Source organism: Nomascus leucogenys, chromosome 12, assembly GCF_006542625.1.
Source record: "Nomascus leucogenys isolate Asia chromosome 12, Asia_NLE_v1, whole genome shotgun sequence".
Lineage (NCBI taxonomy): Eukaryota > Metazoa > Chordata > Mammalia > Primates > Hylobatidae > Nomascus > Nomascus leucogenys.
Window position 1 is genome coordinate 1,157,571 of NC_044392.1, and position 20,967 is coordinate 1,178,537.

General features: G+C 47.0%; 1 protein-coding gene across 2 annotated transcripts in view; it reads right to left on the reverse strand.

The window, feature by feature from the left end:
- Positions 1-7,864, reverse strand: part of PTP4A2 (protein tyrosine phosphatase 4A2) — a 31,675-nt gene extending 23,811 nt beyond the window's left edge. For both annotated transcript variants that reach the window (XM_030823300.1, XM_003276356.2), the window contains exon 1: positions 7,467-7,864. The gene's annotated coding sequence lies outside the window, so the exon portion shown is untranslated. The remainder of the gene's footprint in view (positions 1-7,466) is intronic.
- Between the last annotated feature and the right edge of the window lie 13,103 nt (positions 7,865-20,967).

Consider the following 20,967-nt stretch of genomic DNA (forward strand, 5'->3'; position numbering starts at 1 on the left):
GAGGGAGAGGGAAACTCTCTATGGACGACACACAGAATAAAAACATCCCAAAATACATCTTGTCAGCATATTTTGTTTGAGCCCCAGAAATGTTTCTGCTGTTCAGGCACTCTGGTCCAAGTTTCCCCTATAACTGGGTAAGTTACAGTTCACTTCCTCTCCTAAACTTGCTTTTTATAAATTACATTATAGTTTACAGACATATGTTTGTGTACTGAGTATGATACAAGATAAACAGTCAGGAATCCAAATCATTCCATTTGAAGCTGCTGGTGGCCTTTTAAAATGCACTGTCTATCCACTAATGGTCCAATAATGGCATCCTTTCACAAAACACAGTAACATTACCATCTTTAAAAACCACACAGTGAAAGTAAATATTTCAGACTACATATTAACGTGAAATAAAAATGGTGAAATAACTCTAGAATGCCATGTCAAGGAGTTATTCTTTACTCACTAGCTCAGTTCAACATGGATTCACCTTCCTTTTCTTCCCAACTAAAGAATGCAAAATTCAATCTTTCTCGTCCTCTTCCTCCAAATGTTTACTGAGATGAGGAACAATATGTCACCTCTCAATTATACCAAAATGCAGCACAGCCAGTCTTTGAACAAGCATTTGCAGAGACGTGTGCACATAATACAAACACTACTCAGGATCAAGCTCCTAGAAGAATCAACGCGGGTGAAAAATGCTTGATTGGTATTAAGTTTTCATATTAACACCACAAATTTTAAAGATACAAAGCGTGAGAAGAATAGAGTAGGATTAAGACTTCTGAAGAAGGTAAAACTTTTATAATAGAAAACTGGTAGAAACAGTGAAGGAACCATGGTAGTGTGACTTGAGAAAGGTGCTTAGTCTTTGGTTAGATAACTCTGGAGAAGCCTCGACCGGGATGAGAATTTCAGACCAATTCAAATGCAATAAAAGCTCTTAGGAATTTCAAAGCAGAGCAGTGGTAAGAGAGCAACTGTTTGCTCACTGAGAAAAAGCGCAAATATTGCCATATTTATGGGCCTCCCCCCATCTACTGAGCAAGCAGCTCCGTAATTACCAAAAAGCTTAACAAAAATATTCTTTCAACTTACTAAATCGTAGTCAACAGATAACGAGTTTAACTAAATTCTACCCGTTGATGACCTCCAAATGAAGATCCAATCTAACAATTGAGAATATAGCCTGTGACTTATATTAAGTACTTTTCACCCAGAAAGAACCAATTTGCATAATTTAAACTAATCACCAAAAGGAAACTTGTTTGTAACCAACCACACATGTGGAATGAAAATAATGTCACTAGAATCTATTGTTTCTCCATCATATCCTTCTCTATTTGCTGACAAATCCTGCTGGTGACTCATATCCTTCTGCACTAACCAGTCACTCCATACCCTAATGAAAGGCTTTTCACCAATAATGGAAAATACAATACACAACCATTTGTTCTCCTACTAACAACAACAAATATCAACATTTGTATATAAATCTAATTTACAAATACTGTGGGGATACAACCTAGTGAATGTTTCCTGTAAAACGGTGGGGAAAATAAAAAGATGGTCAAATGTAAACAAAAACTAAAGGACAACTGGAAGAAAACAGACCTGATTGTGAATTTGAATTCCTGTCAAACAATACATTAGTTAACAGCCAACATATCTGGCCACTGCAGAAATAAAAATATGAAGTAATTTATCTGATCTGCTAAAACAAATATATCATGTGTACATTTTATGCCAAAAGAATTAATGTCTTGAGAAGACTAAAAGTTCAAATAAAAAATACTATGAGAGGAATTAAATACACCACTTCTCTAAAGGTAAAGACTGTTCTAATGTTCAAAATATTTTTTCAAACCAGGCTCGACTAGCAAAGAAAGGGTCACAAAAAAAGCCTAATCTTAAAATTCTCAACAATTTCAAAAGCCAACATTGTGTAAGGTAAATTTATATTCAAATGATGAAATTTAGTTTTGGCCACTTAAAATGAAGTGGATGCTGTGTTAACATAACCTGTCGGCAAGAAAATCAGTACATGCAAACAAAAACCATCTACATTCAAGTCACATAAAAAATATCCGTATATCTGTCAACTCCTCACAGTCATTTTTCTGGGAAAGATTTCGGTGTCCTGTAAATCTACACTGACTGAACAAACAGTGCAGGAAACGAGTCATTCTCTCACCTAAGTCCTGGTAACTCCACAATGGGGAACTGTGGAAAGCAGACAGCCAGCATTGCTGTGCAGCTTCTTTCATGGAGGTGCTAGGGTAGTGACAGTTTCTGGTTGAGCCTAGACCTCTACCACTCCAAAGAGCAAAAAGATTTTCACACAATATGCACCTCAGCTCTATACTAAGCAACCTAAAAGGCTTCAAGTGCCAAGACAGTGGCCAGAGAGTCAAGGGAGCCCACGGAATGAGGTTCAGCCAATAAAACAAAGGATAATGACAGAAAGCTAACTGACACCTCTATACATAGTAATAGTTCAAAAGATGAAAATGGTGAAAAGATTTTTTCTTTTTTTTTTTTTTTTTGAGACAGGGTCTCCCTCTGTCTCCCAGGCTAGACTGTAGTGGCATAGTCTCGGCTCACTTCAGCCTTGACCTCCCAGGCTCCAGTGATCCTTCCACTTCAGCCTCCTGAGTAGCTGGAACTACAGGTTCATACCACTATGCCTGGCTAGTTTTTGTATTTTTTGTAGAGATGGTGTCTCTATGTTGCCCAGGCTGGTCTCGAACTCCTGGCCTCAAGTGATCCTCCCGTGTCTGCCTCCCAAAATGAGCCACTGTGCCTAGCCAAGACTTTTCTAATATTTCACAGATTAAGAGACTCAAATCACCATCTCCCAAAGTAATTATAACTGGTGGCATCCACTGTTCAACAGAGATTTAAGTACTTTAAGCCCCTAAAAGGAAAAAAAAATTATTCACTGCTATCTATTTATTGATAATCTTTAACTTAGATTCTAAAACCTGGGATTTAATAATCAAATCCCAGTACCTTGGGAGGCCGAGGCCAGCAGCTCGCGCCTGAGCTCAGGGGTTCGGGACCAGCCTGGGCAACATAGCGAAACCCTGCCTCTACTAAAAATCCAAAAATTAGCTGGGAGTGGTGGCGCATGCCTATAATCCCAGCTGAGGCAGGACAATCACTTAAACCTAGGAGGTGGAGGCTGCAGTGAGCTGAGGTTGCACCACTGCACTCCAGCCTGAGCAACAGAGTAAGACTCTGTCTGGGAAAAAAAAAAAAAACAACACAATCAATCTATAAACAAATTTCCTTATCTGTAAAGCTAAAAGAATACTTACAGGATTACTGAGTTTTAAATGAGACAATACATGATTTGGCATAAGAAAGGAATGTGGAAACCTAAACCCTGAAAGTGTAATATTGAACTTTACCAGTACCCCAAGATCTCAACCATCACCCTATTCAGTAAACATAACTAAGTCCACCATGTTAAAACTATGGATCCTGGGCCGCGCGATGGCTCATGCCTGTAATCCCTGCATTTTGGGAGGCCGAGGCGGGTAGATCACCTGAAGTCAGGAGTTCAAGACCAGCCTGGCCAACATTATGAAACCTCATCTCCACCAAACATACAAAAAATTAGCTGGGCGTGGTGGCGTGTGCCTGTAATCCAGCCACTCAGGAGGCTGAGGCAGGAGAATCGCTTGAACCCAGGAGGCACGGGCTGCAGTGAGCCAAGATTGTGCCACTGCACTCCAGCCTGGGCAACAAGGGCAAAACTCCGTCTTTAAAAAAAAAAAAAAAAAAAAAAAAAGATGGATCCTGATTCTTACTCAAAATTTTAAAGATCCCATCTTCTATTCAACGAATATAGCTGATGGAATAGCACCCAAATAAATCAACCAAACTTAGTTTCACAAAAACTTAAGCTTCATTCTTCCAAGACCAAGAGCAACAGCTAAAAATGAATGCACCTGCTCCTCTGCATCTTATTTGTAAATACATTCGTTTTCTAGGCTTCGGTGGTTACCAACCCCCACATTACAACAAAAAGGAAAAAGTATAGTCAAATCCTGTAAAACAAATCCCTACTAAATTTCAACTTTGTGTCTGAAAATTGTAAAGTGTTCCTTAATTACTGCATAAGGAAATACTACCTTTATAGGACAAAATGAATACAAAGTTAATTCTAAAGAAAAATAAATCCAATTTACCTTGTTTGAAACTTTTTTCAAGTCAACTATATATGGGGCTCTCCTACTATTTTTTAAAGCTATACACAAAAGTATTCAAACATTTACTCTTCCTGGTGCTACAGAGTTCAATGTTGTAAATGGTTTCTGCCTATAAATTTGGTTCGTTCAAATTAAATTTTACTTGACTGACTCACAGAGGGAGTGGCCTGACTTTTACTGTTCTGAGTCAGAAAATACCCCGTTCAGCAGTTCGAAACTATTTTTCATCTATAAAGGTGTTCTAAAATGCCAGCCTTTTCCAGCTACAAAATCTGTTGCCTTAGTAGAAAGATCTTAGCGGTAATAATACTTTGAATCTGTAGTTCAATTTATAATTAGCAAAGTGCTTTCACATGTATTTTCTCGCTTCTTCTGATTTAAGTGTCCCACACAGCTCAACAGAGAAACTTTGATAGAGTGGTAAGTTCTAATTCACTCTTGGCCCCAATAAATATATTCTCCTCTTTTTCCAAAAAATAAAAAACATAAAATGCTGCTGCATTTCTTTCATCAGACTTCCCTCACGCAGACATATCCCAGGCGCCTCATAAAAACTGTCTCAAAGCCCACACCCCGGGGCCCCAAGAGAGTTTCAAGGCAGAATCTCCTCCCACATAAAAGCCCCAAAGAGCCTCCAGTCAGCATCTCCTCAATGACCCCCTTGCCTCCAGCCTTCTCCACTAGTTTCAACAGCTCTCCTAAGCACAAGCTGCCAGACCATCAGGTGGATGAGAAACCTCAATATAAGAGGAGCTATTGAGAGAGTAGTATGATGTATTGGAAAAATCAAGGGCTTTAGAGTCAAAGACCTGAATTTTTAATCCCGCACTAATTATTATCTGTGTGACCTGGGACAAGTTACTTAACCTTTTGAGTTTCTGTATCTCTTCTTCTCACCACTGTAAATCCATGGGAGCTCATCGCTGTATCCCTAGTGCCTGGCAAATAGAAGGGATTCAAAATAAGCTAAATGGATGCAAATGAAGATACCACCTTTCTTGTAGTTGTGAGAATTAAATGAATATAAAAAGCACCTGTAGCACACGAGGAAATTAATACTAATTCTTTTCCTCACTGAACAGTAACAATACTATTTACTATTTCTTTCTTCTTATTTTGAGAGAGTCTCACTGGCTCACTGCAGCCTTGACTTCCTGGACTCACAAGATCCTCTCACCTCAGCCTCCGGGATAGCTGGAACTACAGGCACACACTACCATGCCTAACTTTTGTATTTTCTGTAGAAATGGAGTCACCATGTTGCCCAGGCTGGTCTCGAACTCCTGGGCTCAAGCGATCCTCCTGCCTCAGCCTCCCAAAGTGCTAGGATTACAGGCATGAGCCGGCTTACCCAGCCGGAAAATATAATTTCTAACTTTTAATTACACATCAATGATTTTGCCTGTAATTCTATTATGTTCACTATCAAAAGGACCACCCTCACGCCTGTTAATCCCAGCACTTTGGGAGGCCAAGGCAGGTGGGGCCTTCAGTGGAGGTCAGGAGTTCAAGACCAGCCTGGCCAACATGGTGAAACCCCATCTCTACTAAAAATATGAAAATCAGCCGGGTGTGGTGGCGCACACTTGCATTCTCAACTACTTGGGAGGCTGAGGCAGGAAGATCATTTGAACCTGGGAAGCCTGGGCAACAAACAGAGCAAGACTCCATCTCAAAAACAAATAAACAAAAAAACAAAAGGACCATACTATTTGCTTATACTGCAAGACTACCAACTTCTATCGCTTCTCGGCCTTTTGGCTAAGATCAAGTGAAAGACTACCAATTTCTAAGAGACATTATGTTTAAGATAACATCATTTTTAAGATATCAATGTGTAAAATCCCTATCAAGGTACTACTCTTCATCAAGAATCCCTACTTTTACAACACAAGAATGGGAAAAGTCCATGACAATAATTAGTCCATTCATTATGAAACTTACAAATGCCAAGATCAGAATACCAGCAAACAACTTCTCACCATCTTCACCAATACAATGGTGTGCGGGCAAGTGATTCTCAAGCCCTGATAATGTGTCATTCTGCATCCTTGATTTCCTTTTGCACACTCAGCAAGGCATAACTTCACTCGCTTCCCTCTGAAACTACTCTCTATTACAGAGCATGACAACAAGTACCATATTCCAACTCAGCAGTGGTTGTAGTTTGGTGACTCTGGACAAACATTTGCTGAACGCCTACAGTGACACTAGAATTGCTAGTCACTGCTAATTTCTTGACAAATTCCAGGAAATAATAAACCAGCCTACAATTCAATTTACCTAACAATAAAATACTCTTCACCTGAAAAACTGGCAGTACTTGACAAAAGTTTATGCTCCTGAACACTCTACAGGCCAGACTGTAGAATCTTGGGCAACAGACAAACTTCTCGTTAGCTCCCAGGGGCCCCAGACTAGGATAGGATGGCATCACTGACAAATCCGAAAATTTACTTTGAAGTCATGAAACGTGGGAGAAAAAAATTTATAGAACAACAACAAAAAAACACATCACATCCTTTCTGGGGAAAAAAAACTAAAATCCCAGAGCCAGAAGATCATAGAGCCGCTGCAAGAGACTTATACCCCCTTTCCTCATACTTGAACCTGAGAACCCAGGGACAAGATGCTCCCGGAAGGAACTCCCTAACCCAACACACCAGGGTTCACTATCGCCACACACACAAAGACCACGGGGACGGGCCTCCGGGATGCCTGCTCACACACTGGACACACGCCGGCACACCCTGCCACACTCCCGCCTCTGCCACGCACCTTCTCACCGACACACACCATGTTCTCCCCCTACACTCACCCGCTCTTTACCACACTCTCAACTCTCTCCTCCCCCATTTACTCACTCATTCTACCCCCACCCCTCATGCCCACACGCTCCCCACACACCCGTACCCTCCCCTGCCCTCACCCACATTCCCCCAACACCGACACTGCCCCCCGACGCGCTCCCACTCCCCCCACCTCCTCGCACGGACACTCAGCCCTGTCCCCCACTCACACGCCCTCCCTTCACCAACTCACTCTCCCCCACGCTCGCACAGCTCTCTCCCTTCCACACACACGAGCCCGCCCCTCGCTCACCCACCCTCGCTCCCCCGCCCCGGCCCGGCCCGGCCCTCCTTCCGGGGACGTGTCTCCGGCCTGCACTAATGGCTGCGGCGCCTCCCGCCCTCCCCTTCCCCGAGGCCCCCGGCGCCGGCGCGGGGGGCCGCCCGGGAGGGGCGCACTCACGCTGGCGAGCTGGGGACTGGGCATTGAAGTCCGGCGGTGGCGGGAGCGAGGAGGCGCCTCTCTCCTCAGTCACCTCGGCGGCGGCGGCGGCGGCGGTAGCGGTGGCGGCGGCGGCGACGACTCCCCCCCAGCCTCGGCGCGCGACACCCGGCCCGGCCCGGCGGCGGCGGCGGCGGCGCGTCTCCACGAGTCCGTCTTGCTGCTGCTGCTGCGGCCGCCGCTGCGTCTCCTGCTGCCGCCGCTGCCTCCGCTGCCGCCGCTGCCCTGTGGCGTCGCCTCGCGCCGTGCCCGGCCGCCGCAGCCGCTCCAGCCGCTCCCGGACAGACGACGGTTACAGCCCGGCCGATCGCGCCGCCGCCACCACCGCTGCGCGCGCAGCCGGAACCAGCTCCCGCCGCCGCCCCTCAGGGGGCGCTGCGGGGCGCGGCGCGCGGGGCCGCAGGCCCGCCCTCCGCGTTCGCTGATTGGCTGGCCGGCCGGCTCGCGGGCGGTTGGGCCCGCCCACCTGCCCCGCGGGGCGCTGACCCACTGCCCTGGGCACCTCCCCCGCTCCTCCTCCTCGTGGTTCGTTCCGCTCCGCACTCCCGGCTACGGAAGGCGAGTCCATGTGATCGGGGAGGGAAGGCAGAACGTGGCCTGGGGAGTCGCTCGCCCGCGCTGCGCCCCGCCCATCCGCCACCTGGGCTGGGTCCAGGGCTTGCAGCCGAGGTGTGACCCGCAAGGTCGAAGGGTTCTTTCTCGCTCCTAGGCCGTCAGGCCTGTGGTCAGATCCTGACGGGACGGGGTGGCCACCACGTCCTGTGCTTGGGGATTTCCAACTCAGAAGTGGGAACCTGAGCAGCTTAGTTCTTGGCTGCCCTTCCTGAGGCCCCAAATGAATGGCGTGTGCATCTTCGTCGAAGATATTAATACGCCACCCCCAGCTCTGCCCACAAGACACACACCCACCCTAAGAACTGTCAATGACAAGCCAAAATTCAGACTTTCAGGATGTAGGATCTTGAGCAAGTAATTCCAAGTGTTATCAACTATTAAGTGGAAATAATAATCAGCTACCTCACGGGCTCTTTCACGTATCGATAATAACGTATGAAAACGCTTGAGAAAGGCCAGGCGCGGTGGCTCATGCCTGTAATCCCAGCACTTTGGGAGGCCGAGGAGGGCAGATCACGAGGTCAGGAGTTCGAGACCAGCCTGGCCAACATCGTGAAACCCTGTCTCTGCTAAAAATACAAAAATTAGCTGGGCATGGTGGCGCGCGCCCGAAAGGAGGGCCGTAATCCCAGCTGCTCGGGAGGTTGAGGCAGGAGAATCCCTTGAACCCGGGAGGCGGAGTTTGCAGTGAGCGGAGATCGCGCCACTGCACTCCAACCTGGGCGACAGAGTGAGACTCCGTCTCAAAAAAAAAAAAATAAAAAAAAAAAAAAAGCTTGAGAAATCGAGAAAGAAAAGATCCTGAATTTCAAGCTTTCCGACTTAATGTCACCTTTAACGACGCAGAGATTCTCAAGTGGAAAGGTTTTTGCCTCTTGCATTTGGAAGCTAGCCAGAAATTCTTTGCCAGATCATGCGTCCTGAGTTTTGGTTTGGAAAATGTGGTCACTAGCGAGCTGGGAGGCTGGTTTGGGCCACGGCCAGATGGCAAAGTGCGGCATTGGAGTCTGGCTTGGGAGGGAGCTGTCTCCCCCTGGGAATTGCGGGTTGGGGAGGGTCTGTTCTTTCTGTCCACCCCAGGGAAGTCTTGCCTGCCCAGAACTAGCGCCTATATAGGAAGAAATGAAGATGCTCCCGTGGGTGCTTCTCCCCCACCTCGCCACCACATCCATGCTCATCCAGCCCTGCGGGGAGAAGCAGTGATCTGTCGTCATTAGACCTTCCCCACAAGGTAGACTTGGGGCATTGCTTCTGACCAGAAGGCTTCCATTAGAGCTTAGCAGTAAAAAGAAAGCTCTTATGACTCAGCCGCATCAAGCCACAGCACAGAGTCCAGGATGTTCACCACCAGCAGGTGGCCCAGGAGGGGGTATTCTAGGGCAAGGCTGGCTGGCAGGGCTGTGTGGGAGTTGAGAGACCTTGAGGAGCAAGAGCGGCTGCAGATCAGTAGCAAGGCCCTCGGGTGAGGAGCACAGACTGGGCTCACTTGCATTCTGTCTGCCTCCAGCAAGCAGTATTTTCTACTTCCTGGAAACACAGACTGATTGGAAAGAAAGAGCTACCTCCTCTGCAAAACTTTTGCTGCGTCTATGAGTTATTGATTCTTCCGATAAAGTTGCAAAACACCTTGTGCAATCCTCTACCATAGTACTTAACATGGTATTGTAATTGCCTGTTTTCAGATTCTCCCCTGCTTAGATGGATCTGTTTGGGGCAGTCTAGCAGATTGTTTGCTTGTTTGTTTTCATCTAGTAGATTGTTTGACCAAGTGAATGACACTTCCCTCCACCTAGCTCTCCTTCTGGCCCTGAAATAAAATAATGTAATAACAACATTAACAACATAAGGATAAGAATAATGGTTCCAATAATAGTTACCTTTACCCCATTTTTTTTTTTTTTTTTCTTTTGAGACAGAGTCTTGCTCTGTCACCCAGGCTGGAGTGCAGTGGTGCAATCTCAGCTCACTGCAAGCTCCACCTCCTGGGCTTACACCATTCTCCTGCCTCAGCCTCCTGAGTAGCTGTTGACTACAGGTGCCCACCACCACGCCCGGCTAATTTGTTGTATTTTTAGTAGAGATGGGGTTTCACCGTGTTAGCCAGGATGGTCTCGATCTCCTGACCTCGTGATCTGCCCGCCTCGGCCTCCAGAAGTGCTAGGATTAAAGGCGTGAGCCACCGCACCTGGCCTTTTTTTTTTTTTTTTTTAAGACAGGGTCTCACTTTGTCACCCTGGAGGGAATGCAGTAGTGCAAACATGGCTCACTGCAGCCTCAACCTCCTAGGCTCAAGCAATCCTCCCACCTCAGCCTCCCAAGTAGGTGGGCCCATGGGCCCATGCCAACATGCCCAGCTAATTATTTTTTTATTTTTGTAGAGATGGAGGTCTTGCCATGTTGCCTAGGCTGGTCTTGAACTCCTGGGCTCAAGCAATCTTCCCACCTTGGCCTCCCAAAGTGTTGGGATTATAGGCATGAACCACTGCACCCAGCCATAGTTACCTTTTATTAAGCATCTACTCTTTTCCAAGTCCTGATTGAAACGTTTTAAAATGTTATCAAGGCCCGGCACAGTGGCTCATGCCTGTAATCCCAACACTTTGGGAGGTCGAGGAGGGTGGATCACCTGAGGTCAGGAGTTTGAGACCAGCCTGGCCAACATGATGAAACCGTATCTCTACTAAAAATACAAAAATTAGCTAAGGGTGGTAGTAGGCGTCTATAATCCCAAGTACTCAGGAGGCTAAGGCAGGAGAATCACTTGAATGCAGAAGGCGGAGGTTGCAGTAAGCCGATTTCACACCACGTCACTCTAGCCTGGGCAACAAGAGCAAAACTTCATCTCAAAATAAATAAATAATAAAATAAAATCTATCATCAAGTTGATGATTCAAAATGACCCTATTAGGAAGGTACTATTACCCCCATTAAAAAAGGGAAGTGTTGGCCGGGCACGGTGGCTCACGCTTGTAATCTCAGCACTTTGGGAGGCCGAGGCGGGCGGATCACTTGAGGTCAGGAGATCGAGGCCACGGTGAAACCCCGTCTCTACTAAAAATACAAAAAAATTAGCCAGGCATGGTGGCGGGCACCTGTAGTCCCAGCTACTCGGAGAGGCTGAGGCAGGAGAATGGCGTGAACCCGGGAGGCGGAGCTTGCAGTGAGCCGAGATTGCGCCACTGCACTCCAGCCTGGGCGACAGAGGGAGACTCCGTCTCAACAAAAAAAAAAAAAAAAAAAAAAAAAAAGGGAAGTGTTATCAACTATTAAATGGAAGTAATAATCAGCTACCTCATGGACTCTTTCACGTATCGATAATAACGTATGAAAACGCTTGAGAAAGGCCAGGCACGCTGGCTCACGCCTGTAATCCCCGCACTTTGGGAGGCCAAGGCAGTTGGATCACAAGGTCAGGAGTTTGAGACCAGCCTGGCCAACATAGTGAAAAGCCGTCTCTACTAAAAATACAAAAATTAGCCAGGCATGGTGGCACATGCCTGTAGTCCCAGTTACTTGGGAGGCTGAGGCAGGAGAATCACTGGAACCTGGGAGGCAGAGGTTGTGGTGAACCGAGATCGTGACACTGCACTCTAGCCTGTGCAACAGAGGGAGACTCTGTATCAGAAAAAAAGAAAAAAAAAGGCCAGTTGCGGTGGCTCACACCTGTATCTCAGCACTTTGGGAGGCCGAGGCAGGCGGATCACGAGGTCACGAGTTTGAGACCAGCCTGACCAACATGGTGAAACCTCGTTTCCACTAAAAATACAAAAATTAGCCAGGCGTGGTGGCGTGCGCCTGTAATCCCAGCTACTCAGGAGGCTGAGGCAAGAGAATTGCTTGAACCTGGGAGGCAGAGATTGCAGTGAGCCGAGCCGAGATCATGCCACTGCACTCCAGCCTGGGCGACAGAGTAAGACTCCATCTCAAAAAAAAAAAAAAAAAAAAGGAACCAGAGGCTCAGAGAGACGAAACGACAGAAACAGGATTCACCCCAGGTTTGTCTGCCTCTGAAGCCCAAATAATCATGATATTCGTTTCTGACTTCAGTCAATAACTGGTGTCCTCAGAATAAGCTGGAAACCCTTGTGAAATGCTGAAAAAAATATCTGCCTCTGAAAGGGAAAGGTCCTAGAGTATGACACCACTGCCACATTCCCTTAACCCCGAAAGCAGAGGGATGCTCTCACCCTGACATCCAAATGGCTTCCCACAGAAGGCCGTAACGTGGCTTTACTCTCTCCATACCTCGGACAGATCAGGAACTGGGCTGCAGGTGCCTTATTACAGCAGGAACCACCCCTAGCAGTGAGTTTCACGCATAAGTGCCCTGAGTTTATCCAGTGCTTTTGCTGAAGCATTCCAAGTGCCACTCGCTGATTAATCTTCCCAGTGCCCCTGTGGGGCAAGCTGGAGGTACTCTTGGCCGATTTTACAGAGCACGAGCTCCTTGACAGCAGGAGCTATGTGGGCCCACCACACACAGGGGTTAGAAAAACAAGCAATGGTCTGCCGGGCACAGTGGCTCATGCCTGTAATCCCAGCACTTTGGGAGGCTGAGGAGGGCGGATCACCTGAGGCCAGGAGTTCGGGACCAGCCTGGCCAACATGGTGAAACCCCGTCTCTACTAAAAATACAAAAAAAAAATTAGCTGGGCGTGGTGGTGAACACCTGTAATCCCAATTACTCGGGAGGCTGAGTCAGAAGAATCGCTTGAACCGGGGAGGCAGAAGTTGCAGTGAGCTGAGATTGCATCATTGCACTCCAGCCTGGGCGACAGAGTGAGACTGTGTCTCAAAAAAAAAAAAAAAAAACAAAAAGAAAAGAAAAACAAGAAAACAAGTCATGATCGTGTGGCAAAGAAACTGAAGCCCTCAGAAAAGTGGTTTAGACAGAGGTTGGGAACAGGCGACTGGTTCCCACCCTGGGATTTTACACTAATTCATCTGGCATCTTTGCATTGCCATTTTGTTGTCATGTAGACTTGGGGAGTTATTTCATCTGCCTGATGAAATAACTATTTCCGCATCTGTAAAATAGAAAAGGTAAACTTCAAAAAAAGGACTAAAGGACTTAATGTGCATAACTCATGCATTGAACTCATGTTTAAGTATTCAATAAATGTTAGCTAGTATTATTATTAGTTGGTACTTGGCACCGTGCAATGAATAAATGAAATGAGCCTTGATACCACCAGCTCTGCAGTTTATTTCAAAATTACAGATTCTGCAACTTACCATTAGTTTCGTGATCTTCAACAGATGTTGTACCTTCACAAATTAACCTTTCTCTTCATCTATGAAATAGGATGATAGCTCTAAAATGAAGAGCTTGAAAATACTTTGCTTTGTAAACTGTCAAGCACTATGCAGACATTACCTGTGGTTTTAGAAAGAGCACAGGCCTTGCAGTATGACTGTACAGGAATCCCAGCTCTGGCCCTTCAACTCCTCACCTCTAAAGTTTTCCTCATCTGTAATATGGGCATGGTGATCACATCTGTCTTGAAGTGTTGTGACAAATTAAGTGATTAAAGACAATATATTTAAAGTAGCTGGCCGGGCACGGTGGCTCACGCTTGTAATCCCAGCACTTTGGGAGGCCGAGGCGGGCGGATCACGAGGTCAGGAGATCGAGACCACGGTGAAACCCCGTCTCTACTAAAAATACAAAAAATTAGCCGGGCGTGGTGGCGGGCGCCTGTAGTCCCAGCTACTCGGAGAGGCTGAGGCAGGAGAATGGCGTGAACCCGGGAGGCGGAGCTTGCAGTGAGCCGAGATTGCGCCACTGCACTCCAGCCTGGGCGACAGATCGAGACTCCGTCTCAAAAAAAATAAAATAAAAAATAAAGTAGCTGGCACAGTGGGAGGTGGTCCATAAATGTTACTTCCCTACCCTCTAATAGGTAAGTCTTGCCTTTTAAAGACCTGAAGCAAAGGAATCAGCAGGATGTGGTGGCAAATGTGTGGAACCAATCGCTGAGTTGATTCCTGGCTCTGCCATCGTGTGGCCTTGAGGTTTCACAGCCTCTCTGAGCCTTCAGGTTCCTTCCCTCCAACACTAAATAAAGTATGCCTCCATTGCAAAGTTCGCTCAATAAATAGGAACTACTAACAAATGCACAGACAGGCCTGTGAAGCACTCTTACGGAAAAGACCCATTTGAAAAGACCCGTTGCAAGTAACAACCAAAATTTCCGAGCCCGAAGCCAGATGGAGTCATGAGCTGCGAAATAAGCGATCCAGATGAGCATGGGAGGGTTCAAGCCCCACGTCTGGACGCTGCCAGCGCACCGGCCAAGAGAAGGCCAAGAGACGACTCAACCCTCCCAGAGTGATAACCGGGTAGGAGGAGGCAGGGGGAGGAAGGAATGTACTATTCACCGCCCCACCCATCCCCTGCCTCTAATCTCTCTTCCGGAACTTTACAGCCCTCTTTTGCAGGGGCGGGGCGGAGGGGGCAGGGCGCTGGCTCCAGCTGTTTGCAGGAATGCCCCGCCCCTGCCTCTCCGCTGGTGCAGGAAGCGCTGGCGTCGTACCCTGAGCCGCTGCAGTTCGCACTCGGCGGCCTCCTCGGGCGCTGGAGCTTCCCCTGCGTCCGCCTTCGGGGGAGGGGAGGGAGTGAAGCTGTGAATTCCGGGAGAAGTCAGGGCTCGCTCGGGGCGTGGGTCCGCGCGCGGAGGGTCTCGCTGTCCCGGTGCCGGCGGGAGCTGGAAAGCCTCGGCTGGGGTCTGAGTGGACGGGAAGGCGGCGGCCTCCGCGGGATCCTTCCCGGGGCCGATCCGCAGTCAGGATCCCCAGCTCCACCGCCATCAAGTGGGACTGGATTTCGGCCAGAGAAGAAAACGACTTCGGGAACTGGCACCCAGGGAGAGGGAAAAGTTGAGAAACGTGACTCAGGCTCCCTAGTTCACCTTTCACAGGGGGGCAGCGGAGCCTGGCGGGGACGGGGAGCCGCTCGGGGACTGCAGGCCCCGTAGGTCGCTCCCTATCCGTGAGGGATTGGTTGGTTCCAGGACACCTGCGGATCCCAAAATCTGCGGATAATTAAGTCCCTGTGATAAAATAAAAAAATGGGCCGGGCGCGGTGGCTTACGCCTGTAATCCCAGCACTTTGGGGGGCCGAGGCGGGAGGGTCACTTGAGGTCAGGAGTTCGAGACCAGCCTGGCCAACATGATGAAACCCCCGTGTCTACTAAAAAAATAGAAAAATTAGCTGGGCATGGTGGCGGGCACCTGTAATCCCAGCTACTCGGGAGGCTGAGGCACTAGAATCTTCGCTTGAACCCAGGAAGCGGAGGTTGCAGTGAGCCGACTGCACTCTAGCCTGGACGACAGAGCTAGACTCAGTATAAAAAATAAAATAAAAAATATAAAATGGTATAGGATTTGTATATAACCTACACACATCCTCTCGTATACTTTAAATCATCTCTAGATTACTTAATACCTAATACAGTGTAAATGTTATGTAGTTGTTATACTGTATCGTTTAGGGAATGATAACAAGAAAAAAGTACATGTTTAGTGAAGATGCTATTTTTTTTTCCTGAATATTTTAGATCCTTGGTTGGTTGAATTCAGGAATATGGAGGGCCTACTGCACTTGAACCTCTGGTGCTGCCCTGCCTTCTGGGTTCCCTTCACAGCATTCTCTGATACCCTGTGACTCAGTTTCCCCATTTGGCAGTTGGAAAATAGAAAAAGATTTATTAATAACTGAAGCTAGAGCTGTTGGAAATGAAGCATCAAGGTTTTCTACACAAAGGGATTAGGAGGTAATGATGTTCATAGCTGACATTTACTGAGCACTTACCATGTGTCAGGCACTGTTTTTTTTTTTTTTTGAGATGAAGTTTTGCTCTTGTTGCCTAGGCTGGAGTGCAATGGCGCGATCTCAGCTCACTGCAACCTCTGCCTCCCGGGTTCAAGTGATTCTCCTGCCTTAGCCTCCTGAGTATTAGCTGGGATTACAGGCATGCAACACCACGCCCAGCTAATTTTGTAGTTTTAGTAGAAATGGGGTTTCTCCATGTTGGTGAGGCTGGTCTCGAACTCCTGACCTCAGGTGATCCGCCCGCCTCGGCCTCCCAAAGTGCTGGGATTACAGGCGTGAGCCACTGTGCCCGGCCGTGCCAGGCACTGTTCTAAGCACTTGATATGTATTAACTAATTTAACTTTCATAACTCTAAGGGGTGGGAATTATTGTTATCTCCATTTTACATTACTGTTAATATTGTTACCCTGTTATTCCCATTTCATGGAGAAACTGAGATAAATAACAGCGAAGCCACTTGACCAAGGTCACCCAACTGGTAGTACATGATAGAGCCAGGAGGATTTGAACCCAGCAAATATATATCCAGGGCCCCACTTCCTCAACCACTGTGTGTCTGCCTCTCCTAATAAGAATGTGGTTACAGTCGGCCGGGCGTGGTGGCTCACGCTTGTAATCCCAGCACTCTGGGAGGCCGAGGCGGGCGGATCACGAGGTCAGGAGATCGAGACCACGGTGAAACCCCGTCTCTACTAAAAAAATACAAAAAATTAGCCGGGCGTGGTGGCGGGCGCCTGTAGTCCCAGCTACTCGGAGAGGCTGAGGCAGGAGAATGGCGGGAACCCGGGAGGCGGAGCTTGCAGTGAGCCGAGATCGCGCCACTGCACTCCAGCCTGGGCGACAGAGCGAGACTCCGTCTCAAAAAAAAAAAAAAAAAAAAAAAAGAATGTGGTTACAGACTACCACATTCTGGATGTTGGTCTAACAGTGTGAATTCTTTTCATTATATCAATTTCTTTCAGAGTGACTTAGATTATCTGTGCCTGTATAAATGTTTAATACATGCTATCTGACCGGTGATAATGTTTCTACACACTGAAACTTCAAAGTACTAGCTTAAACGGGGCAATTAAGGTCATAGGTGAAATTGAGAGGACTCCTTTCCCAATGGTCCACAGCTTTCTTAATTCTGCCAAGTGCTTTGGCCAAAATCTTGACTTTCCCACCCATAATAGGTCCCATTTTACCTAGTGGCAACCTGGAGTACCTACCCACCTCCACATCGATGATCCTAACTTCCTATCTGCTGCTGTGTTTTCAAGGATGCTGAAAAGGTTGTCCTGCCCACCCAAACATATCCCTTACCCCTACTTGTGTAGAAACTGAACAGTTGGAGGTTTTCTTCTTGGTTTGAAGCCAAAAATGATAGTTCATCTTTTGTTAAAATGCAAACATCACAAGAGAGAAAAATAAACTGGGCCTCATCAGCTATTTTCATGTAATGAGAATGAGATTACCAGATACTGGCCAAGCATGGTGGCTCACACCTGTAATCCCAGCACTTTGGGAGCCCAAGGCAAGTGGATCACCAGAGGTCAGGAGTTCGAGACCAGCCTAGCCAATGTGGTGAACCCCCATCTCTACCAATAATACAAAAAAAAAAAAAAAAAATTACCGATCCTTCCTAAGAACAAGTTTTAGTAGGAGAGAGACCAGGACTATCAACTCACCCCAACTGGTACCTGAAAGGACCTTAGAAGTCATCTAGTGGAACCCCTCCTTTTATAGGCACACATAAAAAGAAAAAGAGGTGGGTTTTTTTTTTTTTTTTTTTTTTTTTTTAACGGAGTTTTGTTCTTGTCTCCCAGGGCTACAGTAAAATGGTGTGATCTCTGCTGGCTCACTGCAACCTTCACCTCCCAGGTTCAAGCGATTATCCCACCTCAGCCTTGCCAGTAGCTGGGATTACAGGCACCTGCCACCACACCCGGCTAATTTTTGTATTTTTAGTAGAGACAGGGTTTTGCCGTGTTGGCCAGCCTGGTCTCAAACTCCTGACCTCAGGTGATCTGCCTGCCTCGGCCTCCCGAAGTGCTGGGATTACAGGCATGAGCCACTGTGCCTGGCCTAGAAAAAGAGTTTTTATGCCACTCGGAGATATTGAGGGTCTGAGAAGGAGCTGAGGGAAAACCATTATGGTGAAGGAAACAGAAGGGCAGGCAAAGGGACAAAAGATTAGATTAGCCTCAATGTCAGAAACCTTTCCTTCTCAAACTCCTGGGCTCAAGCAATCCTCCCACCTTGGGCTCTCAAAGTGCTGGGATTACAGGTGTGAGCCACTGTGCTTGCATAGAAACCTTTGCTTCTGGCTGGGCGCAGTGGCTCACGCCTGTAATCCCAGTACTTTGGGAGGCCAAGGCAGGTGGATCACGAGGTCAGAAGTTCGAGACCAGCCTGGCTGAGATGATGAAACCCATCTCTACTAAAAATATAAAAATTGGTGGGGCATGGTGGCAGACGCCTGTAATCCCAGCTACTTGGGAGGCTGAGGCAGAGAATTGCTTGAACCCGGGAGGCAGAGGTTGCGATGAGCCGAAATCATGCCACTGCACTCCAGCCTGAGCGACAGAGCAAGACTCCATCTCAAAAAAAAGAAAAAAAGAAATATTTCCTTCTATTTGTGTTTTTTAAAATCTGGCCCTGGTCGGGCACTGTGGCTTATGCCTATAATCCCAGCACTTTGGGAAGCCGAGGTGAGTGGATTGCTTGAGGCCAGGAGCTAGAGACCAGCCTGGCCAACATGGCAAAACCCCGTCTCTACTAAAAATACAAAAATTAGCCAGACATGGTGGTGAATGCCTGTAATTCCAGCCTCTTGGGAAGCTGAGTCACAAGAATCACTTGAACCCTGGAGGTTGCAGTAAGCCGAGATCACGCCACTGCACTCTAGCCTGGGCGACAGAGCAAGACTGTCTTAAATAAATAAATAAATTATCTGTCCACCACTACTGTAAAGATGATACATGCATTTTATGGCATGTAAATTATACTTTAATAAAGCTGCTAAAAAATAAGACATGCTTCTTACACATTTTTTAAATTACAGAGATGGATGCTTAATAGAATAAAAGTCTCCTGCAATCCTACCCAGAAAAAGAGCCACTTTTTTTTTTTTTGAGAAGGAGTTTCGCTCTTGTTGCCTAGGCTGGAGTGCAGTGGCGCAATCTCGGCTCACCACAACCTCCGCCTCCCGGGTTTAAGCGATTCTCCTGCCTCAGCTTCCCGAGTAGCTGGGATTACAGGCATGCGCCACCACGTCTGGCTAATTTTTGTATTTTTAGTAGAGACGGGGTTTTGCCACGTTGGCCAGGCTGATCACGAACTCTCCCAGCCTCAGGTGATCTGTCCTCCTCGGCCTCCCAAAGTGTTGGGATTACAGACGTGAGCCACCGCGCCCAGCCAAAGAACCACTATTAACAATTTGGATTATATTGTTCTTCCAGATTTTTTTCTGTACATTCATATTTTTTCTGTGTATTTATACGTATATGTGTGTTTAACAAGTAGAATTATTTCCCTTAACAATATATCTTGGACGTTTCTGTGTCACGTTTCGATCTACCTTGTTCCTTTTAAAGGCTACCTACACAGTATGATTGAACTATTATTCTTTTTTTTTTTTTCCCAGATGGAGTCTTGCTATGTGACCCAGAGCTGGAATGCAATGGAGGGTGATCTCGGCTCACTGCAACCTCTGCCTCCCGAGTTGAAGCGATTCTCCTGCCTCAGCCTCCAGAGCAGCTGGGATTACAGACGCACGCCACCACGCCTGGCCAATTTTTGTATTTTTAGTAGAGAAGGGGTTTCACCATGTTGGCCAGGCTGGTCTCGAACTCCTGACCTCATGATCCACCCACCTCGGCCTCCCAAAGTGCTGGGATTACAGGCCTGAGCCACCGTGCCCAGCCGACTGAACTATAATTTATTTAACAGGTTCCCTATTGGTAAATATCCCAGTTGTTTCCAACTTTTTGCTATTGGAAGCAATACTGCAGTGGACATTCTTGCACATACATCTTGATAAGCCTTGGAGCACTTTTAGGGAAATTCTGTAGGATAAATTCCCAGAGAAACTTCCTTTTAAAACAATATGCTTCATCAACTATAATTTTCATCTTATTCCAAATTTCCTGACATAAAAGCCTGTTCCTGATCAAACTCGAATAAAATGCTTAGCATATAGTACACATGAAACAAATATCAATTTCATGGCCATTGTTACGATCGTTTCATGACATCATTAATCCAGTGGATAGAAGCTCATTCCTTCAGTCAACAATTATTGATGAGCTTCTGCCATGTAATAGGTCTGAGGCCCCAACAGTGAACAGACATAGACCCTGCCCTCAAGAAGTTGACAGTCTAGAAACTGATGGATGTCTCAACCAGCAATTACAGCATCATGAGATGAGTACTACAAAAATGCTAACTAGCCAAGTGCTGTGGCTCACACCTTGGTCTCAACTACTTAGGAGGTAGAAGTGGCAGGACTGCTTGAGCCCAGGAGATGGAGGTTGCAATGAGCTATGATTGTACCACTGCACTCCAGCCTTGGTAACAGAGTGAGACTCCATCTCTGAAATAAATAAATTAATTAAATAAATAAATAAAGTGGTAACTGCCTGCAGGGGAAATAAGGGAACACATAAAACGGACATGTAACCCACCTGAAGAAGGAAAGGAAAGGGCTATAAGAAAGAAGTTAATAGCTTGAGGCCGGGTGTGGTGGCTCATACCTGTAATCCCAGCGTTTTGGGAGGCCGAGGTGGGCGGATCATGAGGTCAGGAGATCGAGACCATCCTGGCCAACATGGTGAAACCCCATCTGTACTAAAATACAAAAGAAAAAAGACAAATTAGCGAGGCATGGTGGCTCGCACCTGTAGTCCCAGCTACTCAGGAGGCTAAGGCAGGGGAATGGCTTGAACCCGGGAGGTGGAGGTTGCAGTGAGCCAAGACTGTGCCACTGCACTCCAGCCTGGCAACAGAGCAAGACTCCATCTCAAAAAGAT